Here is a 25,629-nt window from a genome sequence, read left to right as displayed (position 1 = left end):
ATGATATGTCGAGAAATTGTCAAAAATGGCACATGATCATCCAAAAATCATGCTATTGCTCTCCCAGAAAGAGTTAATCCATCAAGTTTGAGTTTGATGCTTGACTATTGTCGGTTTCATCAAGTCCCAGGGCGCTCCAACAAGGTACCGTATGTTGCAACTTCCTGGCCTCTCCATTTTACCTTATTTTACTGCTTTCCCTTTTTTGCATCTTTGACCCATGGACATCGTGTAAGTTTAGATTGCTATATACTGTTTTTGACTTTCTCACCATAAGGATGATTGTCTGAATGTTTCAACTTTTTTTCTTGGGAAAAAGGTTCACCGACTTGGATGTTTTGTTCTGTTAGGCTTGTACATTTTATCATAGTCGACAAGCTTACCTCTGTTCCAGTTATCTTATTAGGCTTTTCGTTTATTGCGCAAGAGCGGAAGTCATTTGATGAGAAGTTTGTTAGGATAGACACCGAAAAACTTTGTGAGCTGACATCTGCAGCTGACAGCCTTCAATTAAAGCCATTGGTTGATCTTACTAGTCGAGCACTTGCTCGAATCATTGAAGGGAAGACACCTGAGGAAATCGGCGATATTTTTCATTTACCAGATGACTTGACGGAGGCATGTAAACTTTTATTTTTGAGGATCAGCAGGAGTTTGCTTTATTAATTTGAAACAACACTTACTGTCAGCTTACAATACATGCAGGAAGAAAATTTGGAGCCACTGAAAAATATAAACAATGATCCCAGGATTCGCTTATTGAATTGATTGTATGCAAAGAAACGGAAAGAACTACAGGAGCGCCAGAAACTAAAGGTAATTTTAATTGATTTCACCTATTTTGCATGCTTTGATATGTTATGTATTGTGCAATGATGTTTATCTCTTTCACTAGTAGAAAACAGGGCTTTGGTCCAGGCCGGGCCAGCCCATTAGTCCCGGTTCAGTCACGAACCGGGACCCATGGGGGCATAGGTCCCGGTTCGCGAGGCCAGGGGGCCGGCCGGGCCTTGTGGGGCATTGTTCCCGGTTCGTCTGGACCCTTTGGTCCCGGTTCCAGACACGAACCGGGGCCAATGGGCCTCGCTCCTGGCCCACAACCATTGGTCCCGGCGAACCGGGACCAAAGGGGGACCTTTAGTCCCGGTTTCAGCCAAGAACCGGGACCAATGAGATGCCTATATATACCCCCTCGCCCGTGAGCAGACCAGTGGAGAGTGCTCTGTTTTTCTGGCCGATCGTGGGAGAGCTTTGTGGTGCTCTAGCTCACCTCCTATGCACATGAGGTGTTCGATGAAATGCCCGAGCCACACTTAAGGTTTCTCCTCTCGAAGCTCCTTGTCCAAGCTCCATTTTCCTCAAGATTTGTCTAGGTTTGGCAGTCCGTCCTGTCCCGTCCCCGTCCTCACCGCCGTCAATCGCACGCGCCGATCTCGTCGCCGACACCACCGTGGTGAGCCTCGTGATCTTATCTTCTTTCGAAAAGAAAAAAGTTCTTACTTGTATGATTTTGATAGATACTTGTGTAATTTTCTTATTTTTATTATTGTTTGTTATTATATAGTGCGATGGTTTTGGTATCCGCCTCCGTCGGCCCTCGTCCTGTCTATGATTCGGATGTGGTATATATTATCTTTTATAACTATTTGGTTCATTTAGTGTTTATGACAATTATGCCGACCAACGTGACATAGATTTTTTATCTAGGAGGTATGTGAACCGGAAATTCCAACCGACCCTATTATCGAGAGGTTAAATTTAGTTGAAGAAGAAAACAATTACTTGAAGGAAAAATTGAAAAAAATTGAGGAGGAGAAGTAATATTGGAGTTGCATGTTGCGGATGTCGTCGATGATCACAAAATCAAGATGGATGCAATGCGCTTGAAGATTAGAAAGATTAGAAAATATGCCATTCATACCGAGGCTTGGTATCATTATGCCGTTGGATCAATTGTTACCTTAGTTGCGATTATGATCGCATTTGTTGTTGCATTGAAATGTTTTACATAGTTTCAATGCATGGTTTAATTAGATGCTTTGGAGAGCTATATGTTGTTCAATGAGAACTATGTATGTACTTTTGTTTTAATGTGATGATGAACTTCTATTAATTTGGTCACTTATCTATTCATGATGTTCTGTAATGGTTTTTGACACACTTAATTATATATAATGCACGCAGATGAACTGGCAATGGATGTACGGTAACAGACGCACCTCCGAGTACATTGAGGGCGTGCATAATTTTCTCGCAGTGGCTGAGGCAAACAAGCAGAATGGTTTTATGTGTTGTTCATGCCCTAGCTGTGGGAATACGAGGTCTTACTCTGACTCGAAAACCCTTCACACCCACTTGCTTTATAAGAGTTTCATGCCACACTATAATGTTTGGACCAAGCACGGAGAAAGAGGGGTTATGATGGAAGACAGCGAAGAAGAAGAGGATGATGACAACTATGTGCCCCCTGAATACGGTGATGCTGCAACGGGGGAAGCTGAAGATCAAGAGGAACCAGACGATGTGCCCGATGATGATCTTCGCCGGGTCATTGTTGATGCAAAGAGACAATGTGAAAGTCAAAAGGAGAAGCTGAAGTTCGATCGCATGTTAGAGGATCACAAAAAAGGTTGTACCCCAATTGCGAAGATGGCAACACAAAGCTCGGTACCGTACCGGAATTGCTGCAGTGGAAGGCAGAGAATGGTGTACCTGACGAAGGATTTGAGAAGCTACTGAAAATACAGAAGAAGAAGAAGCTTCCAATGGATAACGAATTGCCTGACAGTACGTACGCATCAAAGAAGGTTGTATGCCCTCTAGGATTGGAGGTGCAGAAGATACATGCATGCCCTAATGACTGCATCCTCTACCGCGGTGCGTACGAGGATTTGAGCACATGCCCGGTATGCGGTGCATTGCGGTATAAGATCAGACGAGATGACCCTGGTGATGTTGACGGCGAGCGCCCCAGGAAGAGGGTTCCTGCCAAGGTGATGTGGTATGCTCCTATAATACCACGGTTGAAATGTCTATTCAGAAACAAAGAGCATGCCAAGTTGATGCAATGGCACAGTGAGGACCGTAAGAAAGACGGGAAGTTGAGAGCACCCACTGACGGGTCGCAGTGGAGAAAAATTGAGAGAAAGTACTGGGAGGACTTTGCAGGTGACGCAAGGAACGTATGGTTTGGTTTAGGTGCGGATGGCATTAATCCTTTTGGGGATCAGAGCAGCAATCACAGCACCTGGCCCGTGACTCTATGTATCTATAACCTTCCTCATTGGTTGTACATGAAGCGGAAGTTCATTATGGTGCCAGTTCTCATCCAAGGCCCTAAGCAACCCGGCAACGACATTGATGTGTACCAAAGGCCATTAGTTGAAGAACTTTTACAGCTGTGGAATGGAAACGGTGTACATGTGTGGGATGAGCACAAACAGCAGGAATTTGACCTGCATGCATTGCTGTTTGTAACCATCAATGATTGGCCTGCTCTCAATAACCTTTCAGGACAGACAAACAAGGGATACCACGCATGCACGCATTGTTTAGATGACACAAAAAGTATATACCTGGATAAATGCAGGAAGAATGCGTACCCGGGGCATCGTCGATTTCTTCCGACCAACCATCAATGTCGAAAGAAAGGCAAGCATTTCAAAGGCGAGGCAGATCACCGGAAGAAGCCCGCCATCCGTACCGGTGATCACATACTTGCTATGGTCAATGATTTACAAGTAATCTTTGGAAAGGGTCCCGACGGACTATCTGTTCCGAATGATGCTGAGGGACGCGCACCCATGTGGAAGAAGAAATCTATATTTTGGGACCTACCCTACTGGAAAAACCTAGAGGTCTGCTCTTCAATCGACGTGATGCACGTTACGAAGAATCTTTGTGTGAACCTGCTAGGCTTCTTGGGCGTGTATGGGAAGACAAAAGATACACTGGAGGCACAGGAGGACCAGCAACGTGTGCACGAAAAAGACGGCATGCCTCCAAAGCAGTATGAAGGTCCTGCTAGCTATGCTCTTAGCAAAGGAGAGAAGGAAATTTTCTTTGAATGCCTACTCAGTATGAAGGTCCCGTCTGACTTCTCGTCGAATATAAAGGGAATAATAAATATGCCAGAGAAAAATTTCCAGAACTTAAAGTCTCATGACTGCCACGTGATTATTACGCAACTGCTTTCGGTTGCATTGAGGGGGCTTCTATCAGAAAACATTCGATTAGCCATTATGAAGCTATGTTCATTCCTTAATGCAATCTCTCAGAAGGAGATCGATCCAGAAATCCTACCAAGGTTAAGGAGTGATGTGGCGCAATGTCTTGTCAGTTTCGGGCTGGTGTTCCCACCATCCTTCTTCAATATCATGACGCACGTCCTAGTTCATCTAGTCGACGAGATTGTCGTTCTGGGCCCTGTATTTCTACACAATATGTTCCCCTTTGAGAGGTTCATGGGAGTCCTAAAGAAATATGTCCATAACCGCGCTAGGCCAGAAGGAAGCATCTCCATGGGCCATCAAACAGAGGATGCCATTGCGTTTTGTGTTGACTTCATTCCTGATCTTAAGAAGATTGGTCTCCCTCAATTGCGGTATGAGGGGAGACTGACGGGAAAAGGCATGCTAGGGGGGACTCAATAATATGTAGGGACGGACATTCTTGGTCTCAAGCACACTGCACAGTTCTACAGAACTCTACCTTGGTGACCCGGTATGTCGATGAACACAAGAACATTCTACGCTCCAAACACCCGGAGGAGTGTGACGACTGGATTACATGTGAACACATCAGGACTTTCGACAGTTGGTTGCAAACACGTCTCAGGGGTGACAACACTGTTTCTGATGAGCTGTACTCGTTGGCCAGGGGACCATCTTCGACTGTATTGACTTACAAAGGATACGAGATAAATGGGAATACATTTTACACGATCGCCCAAGATCAAAAGAGCACCAACCAAAACAGCGGTGTCCGCTTTGATGCAGCAACCAAGAGGGGAAAGGACACATATTATGGTTACATAGTGGACATATGGGAACTTGACTACGGACATGATTTTAAGGTCCCTTTGTTTCAGTGCAAATGGGTCAATCTGTCAGGAGGCGGGGTACAGGTAGACCCACAGTACGGAATGACAACAGTGGATCTGAACAATCTTGGGTACACAGACGAACCATTCGTCCTAGCCAATGATGTGGCGCAGGTTTTCTATGTGAAGGACATGTCTACCAAACCGAGAAAAAGAAAAGATAAGGAAGCGAATACATCATACGATGAGCCAAAGCGCCACATAGTTCTTTCAGGAAAAAGAGACATCGTGGGATTGGAGGGCAAGACAGACATGTCTGAAGATTATGAAAAGTTTCATGAAATTCCTCCCTTCAAAGTCAAGGCTGACCCAAGCACCCTGTTAAACGATGAAGATTATCCATGGTTACGGCGCAATAAGCAAAGGACACAAGCGAAGAAAAAGTGAAGACTTTCTCTCCACAACTATTATGATGATGCCTTTGATCTAGAATATCACTGCAGCATGTGAAGAAATTAAATGCCTTTTGTAACAGATGAGTTTCCGTATGAAACCCTGATACTTCGAAAGAGATTGTCCGTTTTGTACACGAAGTGCATCTAGTTTTTGCCGTAACCCTCTCAACTTTTTAGCACATGCTATGTGGGTGAAATGATGATACCATGCCAACTTTCAACCTTTTCAGAGTTCATTTGTAGTGCTTTTCAATTTCAGGGTCATATAGCTCAAAAAAATCAGTAAATGCATGAAAAATAACAAATGAAGTCAGAAAGGGTTGAAAATTGATGATGTGGCTTTGAATGGTGCATTTTGAACACACAAAAAGTCTGGAGTTCAAATAAGTCCAAAAAAATGAAATCCCTTTGTAACAGATGAGTTTTCGTCTGAAACCCTGATACTTCGAAAGAGATTGTCCATTTTGTACACGAAGTGCATCCAGCTTTTGCCGTAACCCTCTCAACTTTTTAGCACATGCTATGTGGGTGAAATGACGATACCATGCCAACTTTCAACCTTTTCAGAGTTCATTTGTAGTGCTTTTCAATTTCAGGGTCATTTAGCTTAAAAAATCAGTAAATGCATGAAAAATACCAAATGAAGTCAGAAAGGGTTCAAAATTGATGATGTGGCTTTGAATGCTGCATTTTGAACACACAAAAAGTCTGGAGTTCAAATAAGTTCAAAAAAATGAAATCCCTTTGTAACAGATGAGTTTTCGTCCGAAACCCTGATACTTCGAAAGAGATTGTCCATTTTGTACACGAAGTGCATCCAGCTTTTGCCGTAACCCTCTCAACTTTTTAGCACATGCTATGTGGGTGAAATGATGATACCATGCCAACTTTCAACCTTTTCAGAGTTCATTTGTAGTGCTTTTCAATTTCAGGGTCATTTAGCTTAAAAAATTAGTAAATGCATGAAAAATACCAAATGAAGTCAGAAATGGTTCAAAATTGATGATGTGGATTTGAATGGTGCATTTTGAACACACAAAAAGTTTGGAGTTCAAATAAGTTCAAAAAATGAAATCCCTTTGTAACAGATGAGTTTTCGTCCGAAACCCTGATATTTCGAAAGAGATTGTCCATTTTGTACACGAAGTGCATCCAGCTTTTGCCGTAACCCTCTCAACTTTTTAGCACATGCTATGTGTGTGAAATGATGATACCATGCCAACTTTCAACCTTTTCAGAGTTCATTTGTAGTGCTTTTCAATTTCAGGGTCATTTAGCTTTTAAAAAATCAGTAAATGCATGAAAAATACCAAATAAAGTCAGAAAGGGTTCAAAATTGATGATGTGGCCTTGAATGGTGCATTTTGAACACACACAAAGTCTGGAGTTCAAATAAGTTCAAAAAAATGAAATCCCTTTGTAACAGATGAGTTTTCGTCCGAAACCCTGATACTTCGAAAGAGATTGTCCATTTTGTACATGAAGAAGAATGAACTAGAAAACTTATATGAAACTCTAATAGCAAAAATAATGAACTAGAAAACTTACATGGAACTCTAATAGCAAAAAGAATGAACTAAAAATAATCAATTAAAATATTCTGTTATGATCAACTAAAACAAAACTATAATACTCTTCAATAGCAAAAAGAATCAATTAAGAATTTCTTTGATAGAAACTAAAATAACAAAATCTGTTTTTATATAATGATAAAACACAGTAATATTAAATAGCAGGAAAAAGAATCACTCAAAAATATATTTTTATAGTGAAGTTATTCACAAACTAGTGATTCATACAAATTTCAAAGAATTCAAATTTAAACTATTCAAATTTGAAAACTAATGGCAATAACAAAAAGTTTATAATTTTTCAGACCCAAAAGCAAAAAGAATTAAAAAAATAAAGCAAAAAACAAAATAATATAAATAATGCAAAAAAACAAAAATACTGGAAAAAATTAAAAAAATGCCGCCTACTGGGCCACACGGCCTGCATACGACTAGAAACCCATCTGTACATGGCCCAGGATGCAAGCCCGCATGCCCAATAGGCCCAACATGGCAGTGACAAGGGTAGGCAAGTACTACCTGCAAATTAGAGAGGAGCTCAACACCTCAGCCGCAACGCAGCTTATAAATAGGTGCTGAGCTGTCCCAGCTAGCAAGGTGGGACTAAACTCCCACCACACCACCGATGTGCCACCCTTTTGTCCTGGTTGGTGGCACCAACCGGGACCAATGCCCACCTTTGGTCCCAGTTGGTGGCACAAACCGGGACCAAAGGGTTTGCTATATAAGCCAACACTTAGCGTTTTTCAGATTTCATCTCTGCAGTTGCCCCCAACGACGTCGCCAGGCTGCCCGAGCTCGCCGTGTCGACGCCATTGCCGCCCTCTACCCCATTGACGCCCTTGCCGCCCTTTGTCCCATCGACGCCATCAGGCTGTTCGACCTCGCCGTGCCCCGACCACACCGCCCTCGCTCCTGCCCCGACCACGCCGCCCTCGCCGTGCCTCTGCCTCGCCCAGCCCCGACCACGCCGCCGTCGCCCCCGCCCCGATCACGCCGCCGTCGCCGCCCTCTGCACCGCCGCCGCCACCCTCGGTCAGGCCGACGCGCCCTTCCTCCCTGTCCTCTGCTCCCTATTTGTTTTCACATATATGATGATATTTTTGTTCATACATGATATGTATGTGTATATGATGATGTTTTTTTGTTCATATGTATGCATGGATGTACATAATGAGATGAATGATGATTTTTTTGTTCATATATGTTTTTTACATATGTATTAATTTTTTTATTTAGGTTGTTAGTAGATATCGATTTTAGGTTAGTTGATTTAGTGCATTTTAGGTTAGTTCTAATGTTAGTGCATTTTGGGTTAGTAGATTTTAGGTTAGAGGAAGAAGGAAGAAGGAAGAAGAAGAAAAAGAAGGAGAGGAAAAAGGAAAATAAGAAGATGAAGAAGGAGAAGAAGAAGGAGAAGAAGAGGAGAGGAAGAAGAGGAGAAAAAAATAAGAAGAGAAGAAGAAGAAAAAAAGAGGATAAGAAGAAGGAATAAGGGAAGAAGAAGAAAAAATAGAATAAGACAAAAAAGAGGAGAAGAAGAAGGAATAGAGGAGAGGAAGAAAAAATAGAATAAAAATTATTCTATTTTCTCTTCTTCTCCTCTATTCCTTCTTCTTCTCCTCTTTATTTTTATTCTATTTTTTCTTCTTCTCCTATATTCCTTCTTCTTCTCCTCTTTTTTTTCTTCTTCTATTGTTTCTTCTTCTTCCCCTATTCCTTCTTCTTCTCTTCTTTTTTTGTTCTTCTATTTTTTCTTCTTCTCCTCTTTTTTTCTTCTTCTTCTTCCTCTTCTTATTTTTTATCGGGAACGAGGGTGTCGACGATCGCCGAGCGGTCGAGGGTCGGGAACTATGGTAGAGGGTCGAGGGTCGCCGAGGGGTCGAGGGTCATCGAGGGGTCGAGTGTCGAGGATCGCTGAGGGGTCGAGTGGGGGACGTCGATCAACCCCCTCTCGCTCGACCAACTCTCGAGGACACCCAAACCCTAGAAAAAATGTTGTCGATCTCCTACCCCCTCTCGCCCCTACCCGACAAACTCTCTCGAGATTTATAAGAGATTTATCAAGAATGCCCCCATTATTGATGTGCATAATTAAGTTGATCCATATTTTTCCCGATCTCATCTACGCTTCTATATGTGCACGTTCTCTTGTGTCAAAATATTGAAGAAATCCATGGTTTCATAATTAGCCGGAAGTAACAGGCGCATGATGATATGAACCTCTCCAAAGTTATTTTGGAAAGGAGTCCTGATAGGATAATTCGCTTTTTGGTACGAAGTTCAGCAAAGGCCTTCCAAATAGCGATATTCGAAAGGCTTTATGGAAGTGTTGGACATTCATGAGAGAGGCGGTCCGGGCCAAACCCTATAGAAGCGTTGCCGAGGCCACCCCAAACCCTAGAAGCGTTGTCGAGGACACCCCAAACCATAGAAGCGTCGAGGCCACTAATTAATATTCCTTGTTGTGATTAGCTAGCTAGGTCTATGTTTTCCACTAATATATCCATCTCTCATGTTTGTATATTAATTGCCATGTTGTAATATTTGCAGAAACTATGGAGCAAAGAGACTTGGAAACAGAACAGTTGTTGGGGGACATAATCCTCGGCGGAGGTGATGTCTTGTCGTATCTCAACGACACCGATGGTCTGGAAGGAGAGGGTGAAGGCTCCGGTGATCGAACAATGGAGGAGGAAGGACATGATCATGATGGCTCCGGTGACCGAATGCCGGTGGAAGAAGGAGACCGTGATGACGGCTCCGGTGAACGAACGGAGGAGGGAGCTGTTGCAAAGTCCGGTGAGGTATATATATTAATTAAGCCTGTGTTGACTAGCTAATTGATGCATTAATTGTTTTGGTATGTACATATATTAACTCTTCTTTCTTCTTTTATAGCCCTCTGGATCGAGCCAAACTTCGGTAACGAGACGAGGCCCAAAGAAAAGGTTGCACCAGGATGAAAGGTTCACCATCACAGCAACCTCGGACGATGGCCAACCGATTGAACCCAGGCGGACCAAGGAAGCATTTTCTGTTCAGTGCGGGGCTATTGTTAGGGAAATGATCCCGATCAGCATCCAGCTATGGAATAAGCCTAAGAATGAAGACCCTCAAGTTCCTTATGTCCAAGGTAGACAGAAAGAAGATCTTGGAACCTCGCTGAAGGCAAATTTCACCCTACCGCCAGAGGAGGATCCGGATAAGCTAGTTATAGAGCCATTGGTCCAGGCGTGTGCTCTTAAGAAGATGGCAGATCTATTCAGGAGGTGGAAGAATGAGTTGAAATCAACGTTTGTCGACAAAGGGAAGACTCCATAATTCACCGGCCGATTTGAGAAGATAAGAGATCACTGGCACGCATTTGTGGCCTACAAGACATCAGACAAGAGTAAGAAGATGTCAGAGACAAATAAGATAAATGTTGCAAAGAAGAAGTTTCACCATCCCGTGATCCGCCCCGTGGCAATAACCCGACGAGTGGTGCTGGTGATGCTCAGGAGGTGGTGGACCGGGCTCGAGCATGCAGAGAGGCCGAGTTAGCGGCGCAGCATGAAGCCCATCAGCTTACTCCGGTTCGTCCAACCACATCGGTGGAACCAGGGGTTACCTCTAGTTCTTTGGGAGTGCCGTGTCTCGTCCCGGCGTTGCGCAATGTGCGCCTGCCCAAGGATTTCAAGGGCCCGCACAAGGTGCCAAATTACACCGCCGATTTATCCCCTGAAACATGGGTCGAAAGCTATGAGATGGCCATGGAGATGCTGGATGTGGATTATGCGGCGTGTGCAAAATACTTCTCCATGATGCTAGAAGGGACGGCCCGCACTTGGCTAAAGAGCTTACCGACTAATTCTATCAGGTCATGGGCCGAGTTGAGAGCCTGATTTATTCAGAATTTCAAGGATACATGCAAGCAGCCCATGTCAATTGTGGACTTAGCTGCTTGTGTCCAGGAGGAAGGAGAGTCAACAACCCATTGGGTGCGCCGGGTTTCGGAGATTTTGCATTCATCGGACCGCATCAACGCTGACACCGCAGTTTTAACATTGGAGGGAAATTGCCAGTTTGAACCCCTGAAGTTGAAGTTGGGACGGCTCAAACTTCATTGTAATGACATGGGAACCAAGTATGGCGACTCTGGTAGTACCAAGGATCCCGAGTCTGACAATGATAAGACAGGGAAGGGAAAAAAGAGCGGCAATGCCAAGGGGCAGCACCACAACCCGGCGGGTCATGGAAACGGCGGCAAGCGTAAGGCGGACCACAGTTTAGACTTTGTGGCTAATACTAATACACATGACAAGGGCCAGCGGCGTAAGGGTAAACCGCCCCAGCGCGGTGGAGGGCCAAGTCCTAATCTGGACCGTTTGTCTTATCTGTTGAACCAGCCCTGTCCGAAGCATGGGACAAAGGAGATCCCGTCCATGCACCTCTGGAAAGATTGTTACATCATGCAAGAGTTCAAAAATTCCGATTCTTTCCGGTATGATCATGGACCAGGAGGCGGTTCGGGCCCCGGGTCTCATGGGCCGGGTTATGGTGGAGGAAATTCTGGTTCAGGCTTCCACGACAATCAGGGTGGACATAACAATCAAAGTAATCAGGGTAACCAAGGTGGCTATAATCATCAGGGCAATCAGCAGCAGCAACAGTCGGGTTACCAAAGGAACCCGAAGCAGTTGAATAGCGGACAGTATCATGTCTTCACCACTAGCTTGGACAAGCGCGATCAGAAGCTTCATAAAAGGGCGGTGAATGCCGTTGAACCGGCGGTGCCCCGTTATTTGCGCTGGTCCGAGCAGCCGATTGTGTGGAGTAGAGAAGATCATCCACCCCGGGTTGACAATTCGGGTCATCTGGCTCTGGTGGTGGCACCTCAGGTGGGAGGTTATAAGTTCACTAAGGTACTCATGGATGGAGGGAGTAGTATTAATATCCTTTATTATGAAACTTTCCGTCGCATGGGGTTAACAGATAAAAATCTTAAACCGTCCAATATGGTGTTCCAGGGTGTGGTGCCTGGTAAGTCGGCATATCCTGTTGGTAAGATAGCTCTGGAGGTGGCTTTTGGAGATGAGCATGACTCGAGATCAGAAACCTTGACCTTTGAAGTGGTGAAAATCAGAAGCCCGTATCATGCCCTATTTGGACGGCCAGCTTATGCTAAGTTATGGCACGACCTTGTTATGTCTATCTGCAGCTCAAGATGCCGGGTCACAAGGGAACTATAACCGTGCATGGGAGCCGCAAGATTGCTGTGGAGTGTGAAGAAGGTGATGCGGCTTATGCTGAGTCGGTTTGTGCGACAGAAGAGTTGAAGTTTTACAAGGACAATGTTGATCCGGCAGATATGACTTCGTTGAAGAAACCAACTATAGAGCATGATCCGGCCCTGAAGTTTAAATCGGCTGATGAGACTAAGCTTGTTGACTTCGTGCCTGGCGATTCGTCCAAGCAGTTTTAGCATCAGCGCTAACTTGGATCCGAAATAGGAAAGCGCACTCATCGAGTTCATACCGTGAGAATCGGGACATCTTTTGCATGGAAGCCTTCTGACATGCCAGGTGTACCGAGAGAAATCGCTGAGCACACTCTCAATGTTGATCCCAAGTATAAACCGGTCAAGCAGTTTCTCCGCCGGTTCAATGAGAAGGACGCAAAGCTATTGGAGAAGAAGTAGCCAGGCTCTTGGCGGCTGGATTTATCGTTGAAGTATTCCATCCTGACGTGGTTGGCTAATCCGGTGCTGGTCCTTAAAAAGAACGGCACTTGGTGTAATGTGTGTGACTACACAGACCTTAAGAAGCTTGTCCAGCAGATCCTTTTGCCCTCCCTCGTATTGATCAAATTATTGATGATACGGCGGGTTGCGAGCGTTTGAGCTTTTTGGATGCATATTCTGGTTATCATCAGATCAGAATGGTAGTTAAGGACCAGGAGAAGACAGCCCTTCATAACTCCCTTTGGAGCCTTCTGCTATGTGTCCCATGCCCTTTGGGCTCAAGAGTGCCCAGGTGACTTATCAACGGTGTGTGCAGAATTGTCTTCCTAAACCAGATCGGGCCGCAATGTTCACGCCTATGTGGATGATATTGTGGTAAAACCAAGGAAGAAGGAGACATTGAATTGATGACTTGAAGGAAACCTTTGATAACCTATGGGTTTATAAATGGATGCTTAATTCCGGCCAAGTGCGTCTTTGGTGTACCTGGCAGGCAAGCTCTTGGGCTTTTTGGTGTCTAACAGGGGCATTGAAGCTAATCCGGAAAAGATCAAAGCCATCACCTCCTTGGCCAAACCGAAGTGTATCAATGATGGTTCAACGCCTGGCAGGCCGGATTGCCGCGTTGAGCCGGTTTATCAGTTGCCTTGGTGAGAAGGCCATCCCTTTAATATCAAATGCTGAAGAAAATGGATAACTTCGTTTGGAGTGGACGCCGCTACATGAAGCATTTGAGGACTTAAAGCAGCAGCTGGCTAATCGCCGGTTCTCGCTGCTCCGGTTGACAAAGAGCCATTGCTGCTATATGTGGGCAGCTAACGCCGGGCTGTTAGTGGTGGCTATTGTGGTGGAGCGCAAGGAGGCCGGAAAGGAGTATCCGGTTCAACGGCCGGTCTACTCTATCAGTGAGGTACTTATTGAGTCCAAGCAGAGGTACCCGCATTGGCAAAATTGGTGTATGGGGTTTTTAATGGCAAGCCGGAAGCTTAAGCAGTATTTCAAGGTCATCTCATCACGGTGGCCAGCTCTGCTCCGTTGGGAGATATTAATCCAGAACAGGGAAGCAACTCGTCGGATTGCTAAGTGGGCTATAGAGCTTGGGCCTCACGGATTGAAATACTCCGAACGGCGATTAAATCTCAGGCACTTGTGGATTTTCATCAATGATTGGACAGAATTACAAGCGCCAGAGAGAAGCCGGATCATACTTATTGGACTATTCATTTGAATGGGTCAGGCAATTGAGGGCTCGGGGGCTGGAGTCGTATTAACTTCCCCACGAGGTGATAAGTTTTGTATGTTCTCCATTTAATGTTCCCTTGCCTAACAATGCAGCTGAAATATGAGGCTTTACTCCATGGGTCTTCGTATGGCTAAGGAGATGAACCTAAGCGAGTTAAGTGCTTCGGTGACCTCGGATCTGGTGGCTCAACAGTGTCCGACACTTGGGATTCCAAGGACCCACTAATGGCAGCATACGTTGTGAGGTGGATATTGTTGCAGGTCACTTTAAAAGGTTATCAGGTGGATCATGTGGACCCGGCGGAAGAATGAAGCGGCGACGCTTAATGTCTTCCTGGATGTTTTGCATAATCCATCCGTCAGCTCCCTGGTGAAGAGGATTGGGTTGTCCTGATCCGGAGGCTCAGTTGGTGGCGGCTCTTCATGTTATCCCCGGATTGGACGGTTCCATATCTGGGCGTATATGAACCGGGGCGAGTTACCAAGAGGATGAATCTTTGGCCAGGCAGATATCCGGCGGTCCCAAGTCCATGACTATAATCAAATGGAAGAGTTACATCATTGCAGTGTGACAGGGGCGTTTCATCACGCTGTTGTGTCTCCTCAAGGAAGGCCAGTGAAATTTTGCGTGAGATTCCCACGAGATTGTGGTCACGCAACGCCGGTATCAAAATCTTTGGGTGCACCAAGGCGTTTCACTCACGGTTCTCTATTGGATTGAACATCCATGCTGATGCCGGAGGACTTGGTCAGAAAGATGTGATGGCGTCAGGAAAGTTCTCAAGGCGCGCTCATGTACCTGGCTCAAGAAATTGAGGATGATTCCACCACCTGGCCGTTTGCAACTTGGGGGCTGGATATGGTTGGCTTTCAAGAGGTCCAAGGACAAGAAGACCCCACCTTTTGGGGCGGTTGATAAGTTAACGAAGTGGGATGGAGGTAGAGCCAGTTAGTAAGTGTGACGCAGCACGGCAGTTCAATTCATCAAAAAGGTGATCTTCGGTCGGCTTTCCACACAAACATTATAACAGACAATGATACCATCTGTCAAAAGGTGCATGAAGGAGTTCTGTCAACGTGAGCACATCCGGCTTGACGTGTCATCAGTGGCTCACCACAGTCTAATGGTCAAGCGGAGAGGGCCAATCAAGAGATCTTGAGAGCATCAAACCCCGGCTTATTGGTTCCTTTGCAACGGACCGCTGGGTTGTTGGGTTGAGGAGTTACCTTCTATATTGTGGAGCATCAATACCACACCCAACAGATACGACAGGATACACACCATTCTTTATGGTTTATGGACCCGGAAGCAGTTCTTCCTAGTGACATCCGTCATGACTCGCCTCGTGTTAGCGGCATATGTTGAAGCTGACACGAGAAGGCACGGCAGGAAGCTCTTGACCTGTTAGATGAGGAACGTGACATGTCGGCAGCCCGTTCGGCGATTTATCAGCAAGATCTGCGTCGTATCATAGCCGCCAGGTTAGAACCAGAACCTTTCAAGAAGGCGATTGGTGCTTCGGCTCATCAGGATCAGACGGATATGCATAAGCTGTCCCCCTTGGAAGGACCCTGTGGTCAGCAAGAATCTGCACACGGGTCATACTACCTAATCGATGTTCGAGAGTGCAAAGACTCACGTAAATCGGAGGAGGAGACCAACCGGCCGTGGAATATTGCTGCATCTTCGGCTTACTATACTTGAGCCATAGCTCTGCTTATGTACATATTATGATCAATATAATAAACCGGAACCTCAGCTAAAGCGGGTATCTGCTGATTTTCTTACATCATGTGTGGTTACATGGAGCTTCCGTTTATAAAGCGGCGTCCGGTTTACCCTTGATTCAGCTTCTCAAAGCTTATGTTACATCACTTGGGGGCTTGGTCGTATCCGAACCATAGCTACACCTCTTGATCGCGCAATGCCACAACATCACTTGGGGGCTTGGTCGTATCCGAACCATAGCTACACCTCTTGCCACACAATCACTTGGGGGCTTGGTCGTATCCGAACCATAGCTACACCTCTTGATCGGCGCAATGCCAGCATCACTTGGGGGCTTGGTCGTATCCGAACCATAGCTACACCTCTTGATCGGCTGCCACAGCATCACTTGGGGGCTTGGTCGTATCCGAACCATAGCTACACCTCTTGATCGGCGCAATGCCACAGCATCACTTGGGGGCTTGGTCGTATCCGAACACAGTCACACTCTTGATCGGCTCAAAGCCACATCATCCGGGGCCAAAGAGAGTGTGTAAAACAACATCTCAAACATAGGCACCCACTGAGCACAACTCACAATGTTGCTGGGATTCTTTGCTGTTGAAATGAACTAAGAATCTACACTTGTAATAGGCTATCAACCATGCTTGGAAGCCTGGTGTATACACCTAAAACCCCAGGTTAACCTGCCTATTTAAGTAAGTCACTCCGCCCAGGTAAACCTGGTATGACCCTTCGAACTTTGACAAGTTACTCTAAATGAAGACCCTGAACTTGTCAAGTTAAAACGATGATTGGTTAAGGATTGAGGACCATCTTAAAAGGCTTTGCAAAAATGGTTTAACTCAGTGGCCTGACAGCCCATGAAAAGCCTCGAATTTGGGGCCTGGCAGCCCGTGAAAAAGCCTCGACTACAACGGTTTTATTTGCCTTTGCTAAGTTTTCTTTCTTTTGATAATATTTGTGATGTTTTCAAACCGGTGTTTATCAACCCGGTTAGGCTGTCAACTACAAGTTGTCAGTACATGATCAAGTTATAATCCAGAGACTATCAGCCCGGTCTGGTTTTGACTCAAAGTCACCAGTATAGAATAAACCGGTGCTTATCATAACCCGGAACAGTTTTATTGCCAACCAATATCGTATAACAGGAGTTACTTATACTCCAGATTAGGGTTATGAGTTATGACCCTCACTACAAAGTTGGTCAGCCAACATTATGCCTAAAGGTCATAGGTATCATATATTTCCATATTTGGTTATCTTCACAACCTTGGTTATAAACCTTGTCATATATATGTATTTGGGTATCATGACCGCCCGGTGGTAAACCACCAGGGCTGCTTAAGCTTCTTATCTGCAGGAACACTTGAATAAATGGCCATGGATTATGAACATCATATCTTAAGCATGTCGGATTAAGCAAGCATCAGTCGCAGATAAATATGCACGGAGGCATAACAGACCAAGTGTTTTAACTAGCCTATTACAAGGCGTTTCAGTGCCCAAAAGGATAATGGTTTTCTCAAATACGTGTTGCAGCATGTAGAAGGCTAAACCGGCCTCCGGATTATGATTGATCACCAGCTTACCCTGACGGCTGCGGATCATCTTGCACCGGTTCATCCTCTTCGTTTCTACCCAGCGGCTGAAAGTCAATAGTTGTCCAGTCGATCCCAGTTTAATCTTGGAACACAGCTTTGTCGCTTATAAGGGTTGACGTTCAAATCAGGGGCATATGTGTGCTTACGGATTGGAGGGATCAGATTTTGCGCTTCCGGAATTGGTGCAGCAACCCGTTTGTTCTTATCATCATAACTTGCCTGATAGTATGAGAGATCAGCTTCTTCAGCCAATTGACAAGCCAGTGGATGTACTTCCCGGTTTATGGCGCGGAGATCCTCCTGGCCAAATTCTGATTCGTCTTCTTTAAGCTTGGGAAGCCTTTAGCCACGTCCACCGGATCAAGATCAGGCACCCACGCCTTTGCCCGGGTTAGAGCGGTCAGAGCTCCGGCCCTTGCCGCAGCTTTCTTTAGTTCTTCAACCCGGGCAGGCAGCATGGATAGCCTTTCTAAGGTGTCCTTGATCAATGTTGGAGGAGGTTTATTGTGTGAAGCGGTGCAGATGATCCGCTGCGCACCGGTATACAGTGCTCTATCAGAGTATAGGCCGCTTTCAATTTCTTCTGTACATCAGAGCCCAGATGGCTAATGCGAGTTCCTGCACCATTGTACACATCAGTAAACCGACAACACATGGGAGAGATATGTTGAAAGTATTAGGAAAAGATGTTTTACCGAACACAGCAGCAGTCATGGGCATGAATCTGCCGCTTTACGCCGGTCAGTTCATCAACCACCGGTTTAAGAGCGGCTTCTGCTTTTTCAGCCTTTTTATCAAAGCGGATTTTTCAGTCTCCCAAACCGCCCGCTCTTTGTTGAAGCCCTCTTTTCAGTTTCTCCATAAGCGCCTAGAGCGCAGGTCAATTCTTCCTTCGCTTTGGAGGTTTCAGCTTGTTGGGACTTGAGGTTCTCTTGCAGATCAGCGGTTTGGCTTTCCTTCTTGCTCAGTTCAGCCTATAAAGAGACAGATATATAATGAGTTTGACAGTACATATTTGAAGTACCAAGCACATAACAAGTTATGCCCTTAGTACTTGGGGGCTAATGCATATTTGCTCTTAATCAGAAATTTTTACAAGTCCCAAGCACAATACAAGTATTAAGCTTGGCACTTGGGGGCTAATGTGTATTTGCTCATAAAATGCTGATATGGGAATTCTTCTACAAAGTCCCGGTTCATCTTTATAAAGTTAAACCGGCCCTTGGGGGCTACATCAGTGAAGTTAAGATGCATGGTTGCAAACATGAAATTGTTACTAAGTCCCGGTTTAAATTGGTATCTTAAACCGTCACTTGGGGCTACTGGAGTTGATAAGCTGCAATTAAATATAAGAGAGAAACACTTATGAAGTTACCTCATATCGCTCCTTCATCATATTTACAAACCGGCTTCATAGTCACGGCTGGTGTACAGACGGTTCAGGAAGCCAGAGTGAAGGTCTTGAGCATTCAGATGGGCATAATTTGACAAATCGGCATTCCATTTGCCTTGCCAATTGCAGAGAGCTCATCTTTGGCAGTATGCTTTGACAAAGCGACAGGATTGCCCGGAGCGGTATGGCCAGTGCCAGTAATCATAATGTCATCATCTTTGTCATCAGCAGCCGTTACTGGGGTTGGCGGTTTGTCAGTATTTTTAACTGGACTTGCCGGTTATTGTCAGTTCGGACAGGGCTGGTTGGCTGGCAGCATGGCTTGTGGTGTCAACTTTCTTCCTGCTCAGCAATGAAGTCATGTCTTGAGGCTGTGGGTCATTCAGATATGGCATCATGTTGGTCTCTTCAGGATCTGGAGTTTTCTCCGGTTCAACAGCCAGTCTTCATCAGCGGTTTATTCAACCGAGCTTTCTTGCTGGGTCTGGGCTTGGCTCTGAGGAAAAATAAACATGAGGATCAGTACAGTATATCAAAATAGCAACATCAAGGATAACAACAAGTGTATAGCTCACCCAAGAACCGTTTGAGGGGTGGAAGTTTTGTGGCCGACGACTCGCTAGAAGAATGAGTGAGAAGTACCCTGATAATTTGAATCAGACGGGTTTAAGAGGCTGGCGGAAACAACCTGCTTTGGGGCATGAAGTATCAATGGGATAAGAGACCTCTGATCGGCGTTTCCGAACCGGACTGTTCGGTAAACCGGCGGAGGTAACTACCTGGCCGCTGTGCCGGGTTGTGCGGCGAGCCTCGTGCTGCTGCGTCTTCAAAAGAAAGTTTGGGTCCAAGTAAGCAAGGGGGTGAGAAAAATTTTACTTTCCGGTTTGCTTGACGGATTTTGATGTTGGCAGAGGATCTGAATCGGAGGAAAGAATGGTTACCTCTACGTCATCAGCATGACTGCCTTCAGCGTCGTCCTGATAATAATCATTGTCAATGAGATGTACGAAAAATGAACCAAGAGAGTCAAGTTCTACCTCTGATTCCGGATTACCACATCATCATCAGCTGGTAGCTCGGAGGATGTAGTGGTCCTTTTCTTGGCAGGTTTTTTGATAACCTTGGTCTTTGGACGAACTGGCTTGACCGGTTTATCTTGCGGCTTGACCGGTTTGTCTTGTGGTGGTTTCTTGTTCCAGAATGGATCATCACCCTGTCAGAAAAAAATCACACTTTCAGAGAATATTTGGACAAAAGCAACTTCAGCTAAAAAGATTATATGATTCTTAACAGCTGGCGGTTTGTTGAAAGTGCGAAAGGGAGTAGTCCGGTTTGGGCACAGACAGCTCCGTTCATTCAGCATTTTCTTTACAGGCTCAGTGACTTCTGCATCTGTAAGCTGAATGTCAATGTGTCGCCGAGCATCCTTCAAACTCCCTATACTCACACATCAACCGGAGCGCCGGCTTAAGGGCAGAATACTCCAGCTTATCCAGCAACGAGCAAGATCAACTCCTGTCAAACCGTTCGCCATGAAGGCTCTAAGCTTTGATAATTGGGGAGCATAGTTGGCCCTTTCTTTTGCCGTCAACCTCTGAGGAAAAGGATGTGTGTTGCTAAGACGTTCAGGGCGGTAACCCGGCAGGGGGTTTTCATCAGGTGGAGATGTATCCATGAAGTAAAACCAAGTCTGGTTCCACTCTTTGGGGTGACTGTGGAGTTTGGGATGAGGGAAGGTGACTTCCTTCCTTTTCTGAACCGCCATTCCGCCCAGTTCCGTATTGGGTCCATCCGAGAACTCTGTGCGACGGTTTAAGTGAAAGAAATCCCTAAACAGTTCGACTGTAGGTTCCTCTTGCAGCTAAACCTCACAGAAGACTTGGAAGTGGCAGATGTTGGTCACGGAATTGGGACCGATGTCTTGAGGGCGCAGCTGAAAATTGGCTAGTACATCTCGAAATTTTTTTGAACCGGGAGGGCTAAAACCTCGTCCGAGATGATCAACAAACACGACTACCTCTCCGTCCTTGGGTGTAGGACTTTCCGGGCCAGGGACCCTCCAGTGGATGACATCTTTTTGGCTAAAGTGCCTGTTTTAACAAGATTGTTTAACTGCTCTTCGGTTACTCGAGAGGGAGCCCAATTGCATTCATAGACTTGCTTGGCCATGGCAATGGAAATCTGAAACATGATTATTGCTGGTTTAAGATTTACAGTGGACAACTATACAACAGTATAAGGATACAAGCATATTGATAAACCAGATTTGGTTATTCGTAAACCGGAGTCTGACAATGGAAACAGTATAATGATGAATGCATTGGCGGTTCAACAGGGGACTAATGGTATCTACTAGATTATCATTTTATCTGTGAAGTTAAACCGCCTAATTTGGCATTAAAGGTATAAGTATAAAGATGTATAGGTGAAGGGAAAAACAAGTTTCACAGTTTGGCATGAGAATTTTAGATCTGCCGTGCGTTGGATAATCAAAATGTACTCTGGTCTAATATCAAGCGCTCAAAAAGTGCAGTGAGTTCAGATGAGTTGGATATCAAGAAGGTGCCTTAACAAGAAGAAATGAGTCTAAACTACAAAAGGCGCTGAAAATAGTCAGATCTAACCGGCCATTGGTGTTACCGAAGGAAGAACAGCTTCAAGCTATGAAGAACACCAAACCCTAATGGCGGATCTAGGGCGAGAAGAAGAGGGACTTACTGGTGCAGGAGGAAGCAGCGGAGGATCACCGCTTTTCTCTGATACAATCAGGTTGATGCAGCGGCCTTTGTTGAAGCGGAGGCGAAGGACCACGGCGGCGGCAGAGCTGGAGGGTCGGTCGGTGCGAGGAAGACGACGACGCGAAGAGGCACGAGGGGGAAAATGGAAAGACCCCCTGGCCCTATTTATAAGGGCAGAAAAATAAGCGTCAGGCACGAAAATCGAGGAGTCTAAATTTTGGATATGAGGCGGAGCTGTGGCCTCGATTGTCGGAGCCTCATTAATGAAGGTGGATTATACACAGTTTTAAATAACAGGTGACGTCACGGCGGTTTACCATGGTCCTAGAAGATGATGTCACGGTGGTTCACAAGATCATGTGAAGATGTTGAAGAAGAAATTTTCTTAAGTATAGAGGATTGACATGAACCAGTTCAAATCAATCTGGGGCCTAATGTTGGGGATATTACCACTGGGCGTAAACCGGCCAGGAGAGGCCGGGTTGACCCCATAAGTAGTTCATATGTATCTGAAGTCCATGAAGACAGACGGTGACGCTTTATGAAGGCCCACGGCCCAAAGCCGGTTTAAGGCCTGTAGACATAAACCGGCATTGATATGTAAACTTGTATTGTAAGATAGAAGTAGCAGAGACTGAGCCGGACACGATTATGAGCCGGCCTCGGGATTCTGTAAACCGACGGGCGTCAACCCATGTATATAAGGGGACGACCCGGCGGCGGTTCAAGGAGAACAACTCGAGACTTCGGCAAAGCGTATTCGCTCCCTGGTCATCGAAACCCCAGCAATTCCATCACAACTAGACGTAGGCTTTTACCTTCATCGTAAGGGGCCGAACTAGTATAAAACTGTCTTGCGTCCCTTGTCCGCTTTAACCCCTTTAAGTTAACCCGTAGTGATGGCTCCACGACTAAGTCCTTTCTCTAGGACATCTGCCGTGACAAAACCACGACACACAGGGTCAGGTGGCTACCTCAAAGCCCAGCCGCTATGGGACAAAGCTGAGAATGACCAGCTTGCTATAGGGGCCGTGTTGGGTAACGTAGTAATTTCAAAAAAATTCCTACGCACACGCAAGATCATGGTGATGCATAGCAACGAGAGGGGAGAGTGTTGTCCACGTACCCTCGTAGAGCGACAGCGGAAGCGTTATCACAATGCGGTTGATGTAGTCGTACGTCTTCACGATCCGGTCGATCAAGTACCGAACGTACGGCACCTCCAAGTTCTACAGACGTTCAGCTCGATGACGTCCCTCGAACTCCCATCCAGCCGAGTGTTGAGGGAGAGTTTCGTCAGCACAACGGTGTGGTGACGATGATGATGTTCCACCGACGCAGGGCTTCGCCTAAGCTCCGCAACGGTATTATCGAGGTGTAATATGGTGGAGGGGGGCACCACACACGGCTAAAATATCGTATATCAATTGTGTAGAGAGGTGCCCCCCTGCCCCCGTATATAAAGGAGCAAGGGGGAGGCCGGCTGCCTATGGGCGCGCCAAGGAGAGTGGGGGAGTCCTCCTCCTAGTAGGAGTAGGACTCCCCTTTCCTAGTCCTACTAGGAAAAGAAGGGGGGAAGGAAAGAGAGGGAGAGGGAGAGGGAAAGGGGGCTGCGCCCCCCTCTCCTAGTCCAACTAGGACTCCTCCTGGGAGGGGGCGCACCACCACCTGGCTGCTGCCCTCTCTCTCCCCTCAAGGCCCACTAAGGCCCAATACTTCCCGGGGGGGTTCCGGTAACCCTCCGGCACTCCGGTTTAATCCAAAACTTCTCCGGAACACTTCCGGTGTCCGAATATAGTCGTCCAATATATCAATCTTTATGTCTCGACCATTTCGAGACTCCTCGTCATGTCCGTGATCACATCCGGGACTCCGAACAACCTTCGGTACATCAAAACATATAAACTCATAATATAACTGTCATCGTAACTTTAAGCGTGCAGACCCTTTGGGTTCGAGAACTATGTAGACATGACCGAGACACCTCTCCGGTCAATAACCAATAGCTGGACCTGGATGCCCATATTGGCTCCCACATATTCTACGAAGATCTTTATCGGTCAGACCGCATAACAACATACGTTGTTCCCTTTGTCATCGGTATGTTACTTGCCAGAGATTCGATCGTTGGTATCTCGATACCTAGTTCAATCTCGTTACCGGCAAGTCTCTTTACTCGTTCCGTAATACATCATCCCGCAACTAACTCATTAGTCACAATGCTTGCAAGGCTTATAGTGATGTGCATTACCGAGTGGGCCCAGAGATACCTCTCCAACAATCGGAGTGACAAATCCTAATCTCGAAATACGCCAACCCAACAAGTACCTTTGGAGACACCTGTAGAGCACCTTTATAATCACCCATTTATGTTGTGATGTTTGGTAGCACACAAAGTGTTCCTCCGGTAAACGGGAGTTGCATAATCTCATAGTCATAGGAACATGTATAAGTCATGAAGAAAGCAATAGCAACATACTAAACGATCGGGTGCTAAGCTAACGTAATGGGTCATGTCAATCACGTCATTCTCCTAATGAGGTGATCCCGTTAATTAAATGACAACTCATGTCTATGGCTAGGAAACATAACCATCTTTGATTAACGAGCTAGTCAAGTAGAGGCATACTAGTGACACTCTGTTTGTCTATGTATTCACACATGTATTATGTTTGCGGTTAATACAATTCTAGCATGAATAATAAACATTTATCATGATATAAGGAAATATATAATACTTTATTATTGCCTCTAGGGCATATTTCCTTCAGTCTCCCACTTGCACTAGAGTCAATAATCTAGTTCACATCGCCATGTGATTTAACATCAATAATTCACATCACCATGTGATTAACACCCATAGTTCACATCTCTATGTGACCAAGACTCAAAGGGTTTACTAGAGTCAATAATCTAGTTCACATCGCTATGTGATTAACACCCAAAGAGTACTAAGGTGTGATCATGTTTTGATTGTGAGATAATTTTAGTCAACGGGTCTGTCACATTCAGATCCGTAAGTATTTTGCAAATTTCTAAGTCTACAATGCTCTGCACGGAGCTACTCTAGCTAATTGCTCCCACTTTCAATATGTATCTAGACCGAGACTTAGAGTCATCTAGATATAGTGTCAAAACTTGCATCGACGTAACCCTTTACGACGAACCTTTTGTCACTTCCATAATCGAGAAACATATCCTTATTCCACTAAGGATAATTTTGACCGCTGTCCAGTGATCTACTCCTAGATCACTATTGTCCTCCCTTGCCAAAATCAGTGTAGGGTATACAATAGATCTGGTACACAGCATGGCATACTTTATAGAACCTATGGCCGAGGCATAGGGAATGACGTTCATTCTCTTTCTATCTTCTGCCGTGGTCGGGCTTTGAGTCTTACTCAATTTCATACCTTGTAACACAGGCAAGAACTCTTTCTTTGACTGTTCCATTTTGAACTACTTCAAAATCTTGTTAAGGTATGTACTCATTGAAAAAACTTATCAAGCGTCTTGATCTATCTCTATAGATCTTGATGCTCAATATGTAAGCAGCTTCACCGAGGTCTTTCTTTGAAAAACTCCTTTCAAACACTCCTTTATGCTTTGCAGAATAATTCTACATTATTTCGGATCAACAATATGTCATTCACATATACTTATCAGAAATGTTGTAGTGCTCCCACTCACTTTCTTGTAAATACATGCTTCACCGCAAGTCTGTATAAAACTATAGCCTTTGATCAACTTATCAAAGCGTATATTCCAACTCCGAGATACTTGCACCAGTCCATAGATGGATCGCTGGAGCTTGCATATTTTGTGAGCACCTTTAGGATTGACAAAACCTTCTGGTTGCATCATATACAACTCTTCTTTAATAAATCCATTAAGGAATGCAGTTTTGTTTATCCATTTGCCATATTTCATAAAATGCGGCAATTGCTAACATGATTCAGACAGACTTAAGCATAGATACGAGTGAGAAACTCTCATCGTAGTCAACATCTTGAACTTGTCGAAAACCCTTTTTGCGACAATTCTAGCTTTGTAGATAGTAACAGTACTATCAGCGTCCGTCTTCCTCTTGACGATCCATTTATTCTCAATTGCTTGCCGATCATCGGGCAA

General features: G+C 45.3%; 1 pseudogene; it reads left to right on the top strand.

The window, feature by feature from the left end:
- The window catches only part of LOC123100651 (SKP1-like protein 21), a 36,369-nt pseudogene continuing 10,740 nt past the window's right edge, over positions 1-25,629 (top strand).

Source organism: Triticum aestivum, chromosome 4D, assembly GCF_018294505.1.
Source record: "Triticum aestivum cultivar Chinese Spring chromosome 4D, IWGSC CS RefSeq v2.1, whole genome shotgun sequence".
Taxonomy (NCBI): Eukaryota; Viridiplantae; Streptophyta; class Magnoliopsida; order Poales; family Poaceae; genus Triticum; species Triticum aestivum.
Note: the sequence above shows the minus strand (reverse complement) of the source record. Positions and strands in the feature narration are given on the sequence as shown.